The following is an 11,503-nucleotide window of genomic DNA, read 5'->3' on the forward strand; positions in this document are numbered from 1 at the left end:
GATGCTATGGGTATAAATTCTATTTTAAATAGCTATTTTAAATAGCTTAAATTGTGTATCCTTAACATCAATAAACTCCCAAAGTCTGACACTTTCTTTGCTACTCAGCCTTCAATTTTTAACTTGAACTTCAGAGACAGAGATGTGAATTATTGCTCAGAAGGATAATGATTATTCACCAGAACCAAACTCTCCAGTAAAACAAATTGTCTCCCCTGACAGATCATAAATATTAATAAAAATCTTTGTTGCAGGAATTGTAGACAAGATCAGAAAAGTAAAAAGAATCCATAGTTTCTATAGTGGAGCTAGCCTAAGGGAAAATGAAAATACCTGAATTGTGGTGGACAACTAGCCATAATGAAGAAGGATGGCAAATCTCTGGAATCAAAAATAAACAGTTGAAAAAGGACCACTAAGTGCATTAAGGCCTCTTTGTGTATTGTAGTAGAAATTAAGCCCCACAATAGGGGAATTCTTGAACCAAATACAGCTCTTTGACAGAGGTGACTAAAGGGGAAAGTAAAAATGAAAATGAAAGCTTAAAAATATTCAGTACACATAATACATTTGTATGTGCTCTTCTTTGAATCTTTGATATAACAGGAAAGCAATATGATGGCTGAAATTAGGCCCATAGATTGATGAAGACATGACTTTTCTCTTCCTTCCATACTTACTAGAGAATTGATTATTTATGCCTTGAAAGCACCTGGGTTCCTCTATACTAGACCCTTGCATTCTAAAATGGTCTTGGAGCTTGATATTTTGAATGATTTTATTATAATATATCATATGGTATTTTAATACTTTGCAGTCAAGTATTAAAAATAATAAACTATTTTACAATGCTAAATTAATTTAGCTATTTTTTTTCTTATTGACAGGGGAATGCTTATAAAGGCACCATTTCAGTTCTACTCAATAGCAAACTTTTTTTTTTTGAAAATTACAGTGTCTGTAATACAAGTCTATGCATATGGATATTAAATAATTAATTTAATATCCAAAATATCCTGTAATTCTAAGGCTATTTTGATATTTGATGTACAATTTTATTGAAAACACAATTATATTTTCCTTCTGATGTTCTCAAACTGTTAGCAAAAAATATATAAATTTAAAAGCAGATAAGCAATATTATGAAGTGCTTGTAGATTTAATGAGATAGACAAGTGACTCATTGAAACCATCTTAAAATTTATAATTGTTTATCTCTTTATCCATTGCTACTTAATATCACTGATTTTGGCATTAAAATAAAGAAGTCTTTTTGACAAATCATTGTCAGAGTTATATTTGCTATTTCTCTTAGTCTGTTTTTGGATAGAAAAGTTGGATTAAGAATGTCACCTTTTTTCTTTTACATTTCCTACAAGCATGAATTACAAAGCCATTAAAATTGGCCAAAGTTAGACCAAATCCAGAGTAGTAAGGCCAGCTCCTTTCAGTGTTGGATAATTGCTGATGCATTTAAATTCCTTGTTAAAGCAAAGGTACTCAAAACAATAAAGTGAATAGAGAAGAGACATATGAAGGAGACTGACCAACTGGCCAATGAGAAGAATCTGGAATAGACTGACAAACATGCCCTGGATAAGGAAATGGGTCTGCAGTAAAAGGTTAAAAAGCATGGGCGATGATCTTTCTGACACTTGGGAATGGTTAAGGTTTCCTCCCAGATACCCTGAATGCCAGGTCAGCAATATTCTGAAATCATATGGCATTCACCACTTTACTAAGCACAATGAAGGGGAGCACCCACAGAACACTAAAGATAAAAGTGAGGGAAAACTCAAGCCTGGACTAGATGTCTCTGTGAAGGGAATCTCCAATAATTTGAACTCTTACTGACTGAAGCACAGGGATACTCAGTAAAACAAGAAGAAACTCAGCCAGAATACTCCTCCATTCCAAGTGTATCACTGAAAAATTCTGCTCACTATCATTGGCTCACACTCCTGTTCTTCACTTTGGGCTTTTCTCCATGGTAAAACACTGCTTGCCCTTCTTCAGCGTTATTCTTCCTTTTTCTGTTGGATCCAGGCATCTAATTTGGAGATGGTACAGAATTGCCTGATGAAGTCCTTGATAACCCTGATAAGATCATGGAGAAATGTTTTGACTACTTCTGCATCAATTACTTAGACCACCCAAACTATCAACTACAAGTCAAAAGGAAGAGGAGGACCTTTTCAACATGAAGATCCTGAAAACACAAGATGACGCAGCCCTGCTCTCTGGCCTGCCACCTCCACCACCACCATCCCCTGCCGCCTTCCAATCTGCACTTCTCCCTAGACCCAAACAGCATCCCCCGCATTGGGCATGCTAAAGCTCCTGATATTCTCTCTTGAGGTAAATCTGATAAAGAGTAAGACTGACACAATTCCCATCCCTCTCCCTTCTCTCCCTCAATTGTAATAGATATTTGCTTCTTCATGAGTTGTAATTTATTCCATTTTAACTCCATTTTCTTCTTCTTCCAGCAAAATCCCCCTTTCTCCTCTAGGTTTTTTTTTTATATTATCACAATAAAATCAAATTTTACCAGCACTCTCTAAGTATACCGATAACAGAGATACAGCTCTCAAGAGTTAAACATAATCATCTTCCCATATAGGGATGTAAGCTTTTTTTTTTTTAAAGAAAGGGTTTTTTTCCTTGTTTTTTGCCTTTTTATGCTTCTCTTGAGTTTTGTATTTGAAGATCAGATTTCCTGTTTAGATCTGACTTTTTCATCAGAAATGAATGAAATTTACCTGTTTCATGAGTGTTTTCCCCTGAAAGATAATGCTTAGTTTGCTGTATAGTTGATTTTTGGCTGTGATCCAAGTTCTTTGGCCTTTCATAATATCAGCTTCCAGACACTTTGATCTTTTAAAGTTGAAGCTACTAGGTTCTGGACAATTCTGATTGTGGCACCTGGATATTTGAATTATTTCTTTGTAGCTGCTTGCAATAATTTCTTCTTGATCTGATAATTCTAAAACTTAGCTACAATGTTCCTTGACGTTTTCATTTTGCAACTGGCCAATTGAATGGAAGTGTTCTGTTCATTGGTTTTTTTTTTTTTCCATTTCACAAATTCTATTTTGTAAGGAATTATTTGGGTTTCCATTTTGTCAAATGTATTTTGTAAGGAGTTATAGGATTTTTCCATTTCACTAAATCTATTTTTAAGGATTTTTCTTCAAACAATTTATATTTCCTTTTCCAAACTCTCATTTTCTTTCCCTATTTTTCTCCTAACTCTCTTTTGAGATCCTTTTTGAATTCTTCCAAGACAACTTTGTGAGATTGGTACTAACTAATATCACCCTTTAGGGCTTCATCTGGAGTATCCTTTAGTATCCTCAAGGTTTGAAGTCTATTCTCTTTCTCCATAAAAGCTATCTAAGATCAGGGTTCTTTTTACTTTATTGCTTATTTTTTTTAAAGGTTGAGATCGAATATCTCACAGGTAATCTGCTGATCCACTGGCTTCCAAGCAGGAGAGAGTAGCCAACATTGCTGTATTTTGACTGAGAGTCTCCTACTTGATTCCCAGCACCTAGCTGCCACACCACTTGTGTTCATCTGCTTCCTTCCACTGTCCAATTCAAACAGACTTTTTCTGAAGTACTTCCAAAATATCTTCTGTTGAAAATTTTTACACTTCAAATATTTGTGGGTTGTCACTCCAAAACCATTTCAGAGGTTTGATCTGGTGTTGCTCTTAGAGAAGTCAGAAAAGGCTTAGATAAAGATCTGTCTACTCTCTGCCATCTTGATCCACCCCCACAACTTGACTTTTATGGAAATGTTTTGCATAACTTCATATGTGGTTTCTTAATTGTGAGTGGGGATAAGGGAGAAAACCAAGAACTCAATAATCTTAAAATACAAATTGTTTTGAAAGTAACTGTGGAAAAATATTAAATAAATAAAATTTTGGAAAAATGAAGAGAAAAAAGAATCTACATGCACAAAAATGCTTGAAGTGATGCTTTTTGTAGTTGGAAGGAAGTGGAAACTCAGTGGATGTCCATAAATTGAGGAATGGCAAAATTAGCTATGGCTTATGCATGTAATGGAATATTATCATTCTGTAAGAAACAATCAGCAGAAGAAAAGGCTGACTCACATGAAATTATGCCTAAGTGAAGTTAGTAAAACCAAAAGAACATTGTATACCACAACAACAAGATTACATAATGATCAATTGTGATGGACTTGACTCTTTTCAACAATGAGGTGATTTAGGTCAATTCCAATAGACTTGTAATGAAGAGAGAGATCTGCATCCAGACAGAAAACTATGGAGAGTGAATATGGATCAGAGCATAATATTTTTACCTCTTTTGTAGTTGTTTGCTTATTTTTCTCTCATTTTTCCCCTTTTTGATCTGATTTTTCTTGCGCATTATGATAAATGTGGAAATATTTTTAGAAGAATTGCACATGTTTAACCTATATTGGATTACTTGCTATCTAAAATATGGGAAGGGAAGGAGGGGAGGAACAGAAATTCAGAATACAACATTTTGCAAGGGTAAATGTTGAAAACTATATTTACATGTATTTTGAAAATTAAAAAGTATTAGCAAAAAATTTAAATTATTTTTAAAAGAACACTATTTTGAAGAAAAAGTATCTATTTCTTAATCCAAGTCTTTCCAGTTTTGAACAGCTCTAAGTCATGAGCCTATTTTTCCCCTCTTTTCATCTTTTATACCTTATTACTAATTCTGCCTTGAGAGGCATACAAAACAACTTCATACTACCTAAGAACCTTTCTTATTTGAGATTATACATGTACAATTATTTTAAGCATATTTCCATATTAGTCACATTGTGAAAGAAAAATCAGAGCAAAAGGGAAAAACACAAGAAAGAAAAAGCAAAAAAAAAAAAAAAAAAAAAAAAAAAAAAAAAAAAGGTGAAAATAGAATGCTTTGGTCCATATTCAGGCTCCATAGTTCTCTCTGTGGATGCTAATGGTGTTTTCTATCCTACATCTATTGGAATTGTCTTTGATCACTCTGTTACAGAGAAGAGCTAAGTCTATCAGAGTTGATTATCAAATAATCTTGCCTCTGTGATCTTATTAGTTTTTTTGGCTGCACAATGTTTTGTGTATAATGTTTTCTTGGTTGTTCTCACTTCACTCAGTTCATGTAAATCTTTCCAGGCCTTTCTGAAATCAGCCTGCTGGTTATTTATTATAGAATATTCCATTACATTTATATACTATAACTTAATCAGTCATTCCCCAATTGAGGGGGAACTCAATTTTCAGTTCCTTGCCACTACAAAAAGAGCTGCTACAGACATTTTGGGATGTGTTTTATGATGTCTTTGGGAGATACCCCAGTAGAGATACTGCTTGATCAAAGAGTATGCATAGTTCTACAGCCTTCTGGGCATTGTTCCAAATTATTCTCCAGAATGACTGGATCAGTTCACAATTACACAAAGAATGCATAAGTTAAAACAGTAATTTTAATCAAATTATTTTAATGAACCTTAAATGACTAGCTATCTTCAAGTATGAACTTTTATTTTGTTTTATTTTAGAGGAATACCTTCAAAATATTTGGGGCACCTGTAATAGATAATATTACTAGGGGATAATTACTATTTCTTTTAGAGACAAGTTGCTTTATTGGCAAGTATAGAACATAATTGTTTACAATTCATCTTTCTGAACTGTTTTCTTTTTCAAAATTGCTAAATTCAATGATTAAAAAAACACAATTGGAATGATGTTTGTAGATAAATTGTGCATAAATTAAATTTTATATTTGATATTTTACCATGAGACAAATTATGCACTTGCAAATTGGGTGAGATTATTTTTTGTTACTTCCCTACATATTGTTAACAGATATGTTTCCTTATGAACAAAGCCCTATAATTTGTGCAGAAGTAGTATAAAATTGGGGAGAATTTCCCACAGAATATGTATGGGAAAGGGCCTGTTAGTAGTCACCCAAAATGTGCAGAATTCAGTTATTTTCTTAGTCACCTATGCCCCCCCACCTCCAGCTTCTCTGGCTTCTTTCAAGATTTAATTCAACTAATCACTTTCTCCAGGAGACCTTTCTCAATTTACCCCTACTTTTCTTCCCTTTTTACTCCCACTAGTGTCTTCCTTCTAAGATTATCTTATCTTATATAATGCATCCTATGTGTATCGTTTATAAACGATTTTGTCAACATGCTGTCTCCCTCATGAGATTTCAGTTCCTTCAGGGATTAAAAAACATCTTGTTTTTGCTTTCATTGTCATTGTATTGGCACTTAGCACAGAGACTTGCACATAGGGGTTTCCTCATCTGTAAAATGGGCATAATAACATCATCTACCTCCTAGACTTGTAAGGATCAAATGAGGTTCATTATACATCCACTCTGATGTCCCAGAGATAGATTTTTTTTTTCAATTTAGAATACATTTAGGGCATCTATTAAAGAAATAACAAAGGTAGGATTAGGCATAAAATGGCTATTTTCTTGACCACAAGGATAAATATATAAAATGAAAAAAAATTAAGAGTCCTAATATAGCCAGAATTAATATTTAAAACATGATTTTTTTTTAAACACAAAAAACATTAAAAAAAATTAGTCCCCATAAGGCTTACTATGCTCTCCTCAGAAACTGATCCTTTAATATCAAAACAAGAAGCACTTTGTGGGGCCACTGGGCAAGTTTATTAACTTTATATTAACTGTCTGAGCAACTCACTCACTGTTGATATCGTCTGGTGAATGAAGATATTGTTTATATTTCTCTTGCTAATTGTGTTCTACATTGGAAATGCTGTAATAACTTCAGAAAGCAACAGGCAATGAGCACACTGACCTAGAATCTCTTGATTTCTTAAAGTCAAAAGTTTGTCACAGAGGCTAGAAATGCTTGTTTCACAATCACTGATCAGTTATCTATGCTCATAGAAAGGCATGCAAAGCAGAAGAGGCAGACAAAGACTTTTTCTGTTGCTATTTAGTACTTTCATTTTCCTCTGACTTTCTATGACCTCATTAGGGGTTTTCTTGGCAAAGATAATAGAACAGTTTGCCATTTCTTTTTCCAGATCATTTTAGGATGAAAAAACGAAGGCAAACAAAATTAAGTGATTTGTTCAGGGTTACACATCTAGTAAGTATTTGACATGAGATTTGAACTCAGATTTCAGTGACTTTAGTGCTGCATTTATACCCTTGGCACCACTTAGGTGCCCCAGAGGAAAAAAAAAACTGACTGCACATGTGTATGTATATGCATATGCATATATATGTGTATGTATATAAACACACATATGTAAATGTGTATGAGTCTATATATGTATGTGTATGCATATGAAGTGATTTAGGTTCAGGCACTGATTGTTCGGTCTTGGTCATATGAAGAATTCAGAATGGCCATTTCCTAAGGTTTATTTAGGGAAAGAAGTTGCAGGCAAATTAGATATGGTAAATATAAATTAGAATAGTAATTTTGAAATAGAATTGGGCATATTAAAAATTAACAATGGAAAAGACAAGTTCCCTAGTAGTTAACTCAGGTTTTGTCCATCTTTTGTTCTTAGTTTTGTTTGAAACTTAATAATACACCTTTCCAAGTTGTAGCTATTACTGCAAGAGTGTGGTATTTAGTGTGGTATAGAGTTGGAATAGAATAAATATAATTTTTTATATATTCCCTGGACTTATTACTATCCTGTGTAAGCAACAAACCTACTCATATACTGTCTTCCTAAAATATCATGTAGAGAGTCCTTACTTCAGGAAAAAAAAAACAAAAACATGCATCAAGCATGATATTTTCAGTTTATGTTATCCAATTTCTTATTCCAAATGGGTCTGCTAGAAATTGTATACTTTAATTTTTAAGTTTCTTTCTTAACAACAAATATTTTCTCTATCCAAAGGAGCACTTGATTTATGTTGGCACTAAAAGTAGAAAAGCAATGAAATAAACAATGTCTATGTACCACATGGAGGATAAGAGCCTGATATCTGGGAAGAAACTTTGGAGTCACAGAGCCAGGTTTCAAGTCCTGCAACTGCACAAGTAGTGATAGGCAAGTAACCTAATCTCTTTGGGCTTCAGTTTCTTCTTCTATTAAATGAATGAAGGGAGGAAATTATATAATATCTAAGGTGTCTTTCAATTCTAAATCCCTGATCTACAGCCAAAATATCTTTCTAACTGCCACCAGATGGCACTCCAAATTCAGACAATCAATTCAAGTTTCTTTGTGCCAGTGCAAACATTAATGCGCCTCTTCCCCCATCCCTATTCAGTCCTTCCTGCATATATACAAATAGCCTTTGTTTCCACAATTCAACCCAGTTTAATCTCATATCATTTAATTTGGGGCATAAAATAATTACACTTAAAATAGCTTATGGCTCCATGCCCATTTAGATTATTATATCTTTCCCAAGTTCTCTTGAACTCAAAACAGTTCATACTTTCATTGTAGTGAGAGTATAGTCAGTGAATAGTTAAGGTAATATATATATATATATATATATATATATATATATATATATATATATAATATCTTAACTCCTGAGAAGTTGATTCCTGACACACCTAGAAAAATATGAAATTTCAACATTCAAGAAGCTAAAATTACTCCTGTTAAGAACTCAGTTTTATATTTTACTTTCACAAAGAATTTCTGCCTAAAAGCATTTGCAGAGAAAGGCTGTCAAAGTATCCTCCCCATTTTCAACTTCACAAAGAGGGCAAAGAAAACCAGATTCTTTTCCTTAAGTAAAGCACAGTGTGCACTATAGATATATAATACTTCCCATTCCTGGGCCCAGAACACAATGAATTCATGTTACAAGTTTATGTTACCTTTTGATATATTTTTCATATTTTCATGTTATTTTTCTCTGCTATTTTCTGACATTTTCCCCTGTAAAATACAGAAAGTTTTTCCTCCTCCCTTTAAAAAAATGTCCCACTTCAAAAATGATATTAAACAGCCTCAACTGAGGACTTTCATGTTAAAAGTCCCTCAGAAATTCCTTACATGGAATGTGGACATCTTGACCTTGAAAGATTCTGCAATGAAAAAGCATTTCATAAAATTCAACACCCACTCCTATTAAAAATATTAGAGAGTACAGGAATAAATGGAGTTTTCCTTAAAATTACCAGTAGCATCTATTTAAAACCATCAGTAAGCATCATATGTGTAATGGGGACAAACGAGAACCATTTCCAATAAGATCAGGGATGAAACAACTTTTGCCCATGTATTAGAAATGTTACCTTTGGCAATGAGAAGAAAAAGAGATTAAAAGAATTACAGTAGGTGATGAAGAAACCAAATTATCATTCTTTGCAGATGATATGATGGTATACTTAGAGACTCTAGAAATACTACTAGAAATAATCCACAACTTTAACAAAGTTATAGGATAGAAACTAAATCCACATAAATCATCAGCATTTTTATATATTACCAGCAGCAAGAGATACAAGGTGAAACCACTTAAGGCAAAGTCAGGAACTATATGAACAAAAATACAAAACACTTTCCACACAAATGAAGTCAGATGTAAATAACTGGAAAACGTCAAGTACTCTTGAATAGGCCAAGTAAATATACTAAAAATGACAATACTACCTAAATTAATCTACTTATTTAGTGCTATACCAATTAAACTCTCAAGAAATTATTTTACAGATCTAAAAAATAATAACAAAATTCATCTGGAAAAACAAAAGGTCAAGAATTTCAAGGGAATTAAAGAAAAAATGCCAATGAAGATGGCCTAGCTGTGCCAGACCTAAAATTCTATTACAAAGTAGTGGTCATTAAAACAATTTGGTACTGGCTAAGAAATAGAGTAGTTGATCAGTAGAATAGGTTAAGTTCACAGGACAAAATAGTCAATAAGTATAATAATTTAGAGTTTGACAAAACCATAGACTCAGTTTTGGGGAGAAGAATTCACTGTTTGACAAAAAAACTTCTGGGAAAATTGAAAACTAGTATAACAGAAACTAGTCATTGACCCACACCTAACACCATATACCAAGATAAGGTCAAAATGGTTTCATAATCTAGACATATAGAATAACATTATAAACAAATTAGAAGAACACAAAATGACTTACCTCTCAGATCTGTGGAGGAAGAAGAAATTTGTGACCAAAGGAGAACTGGAGATCATTATTGATCACAAAAATCAATAATTTTGATTATATTAAATATATGAATATATATGAAAAGCTTTTGTACAAACAAAACTAATGCAGACAAAATTAAAAGGGAAGCAATAAACTGTGAAAACATTTTTACCTTCAAGAGGTCAAGAGGTCAATGAGGCAAGGGCCTCATCTCTAAAATATATAGAGAATTGATTCCAATTTACAAGATTTCAAGTCATTCTCCAATTGATAAATGGTCAAAAGATATCAACAGACAATTTTCAAATGAAGAAATTGAAACTATTTCCTGTTCTTTCAATAAAATCTCTTTTTTACTCTTAATTTCTTTTCTTTATCATCTCATGAAAGTCAACTTATACCTACATTCTAATTATACCCCTTCTAACTGCCCTGACAAAGATACAGTTCTCAAGAGTTATATATATCATCTTCTTATATAGGGATATAAAGAGCTTAATGTTTTAAAAACATAATGTATTGGGGAGGGTTCTTCTATTTATTTTTATGCTTCTCTTGAATCTTGCATTTGGAGATCAAATTTTCTTTTAGCTCTAATCTTTTCATCAGAAATGATTGAAAATTTATTTCATTGAATGTCCAGCTATTTTTCATTAAAAAATAATGCTTATTTTTACAGCGTAATTGATTCTTGATTCTTGTCCAAGCTCCTTTACCTTCTGAAATATCATACTCCAGGACATATGATCCTTTAATGTAGAAGTTGCTATGTCTTGGAGTAATCCTCATTATGACTCCTCAATATTTTAATTATTTTATTTTGGCTGCTTGAAGGATTTTCTTCCTGATCTTTTTTTTTTTTTTTTTTTTTGCTATTCCTTCAATAATTTTCAAATCTTAATGATTCAGAAGTGTCAAAGGAGACCTTAATTAGATATTGAAATGTAATTGAGAAATGTTTAATAAAATTTTTAAATACAACATACTTAATGTCAATTAGTGGTTTTCTAAGTAAAAAATGCAACCTATAAGGGTACGCTTCTATTGAGTTTGATGCTACTATTCTACTATACCCTTTACATACATAACTTATTATGCATTTATCAATATTATAAGAGGTCCATTTCAGGACCTCATTGCTTCTCATTTGGGCTTTTGATAATTTTCTTGAATACAGCTTTCCCCCTATCCATGCCATCCTCCATCTCTTTCCTTTTCAATCCCTGTTCTGTCCTCTGTTTCTGGAATATCAAGAAATTTTTCCTTGATAATTTCTTGAAAGATGTGGTCCAGGTCCTCTTTTTGAATATGGCTTTCAGGTAGTTCAATGATTTTACCACTGATTGTCTCTCCTGGATTT

The 11,503-nt window shown here is 32.8% G+C and overlaps 1 pseudogene; it reads right to left on the minus strand.

Annotated features, from left to right (window-relative positions):
* LOC100919592 overlaps nt 1-10,932 on the minus strand; it is a 115,126-nt pseudogene extending 104,194 nt beyond the window's left edge.
* Nucleotides 10,933-11,503: the final 571 nt, after the last annotated feature.

This window comes from Sarcophilus harrisii, chromosome 3 (genome assembly GCF_902635505.1).
Source record: "Sarcophilus harrisii chromosome 3, mSarHar1.11, whole genome shotgun sequence".
Lineage (NCBI taxonomy): Eukaryota > Metazoa > Chordata > Mammalia > Dasyuromorphia > Dasyuridae > Sarcophilus > Sarcophilus harrisii.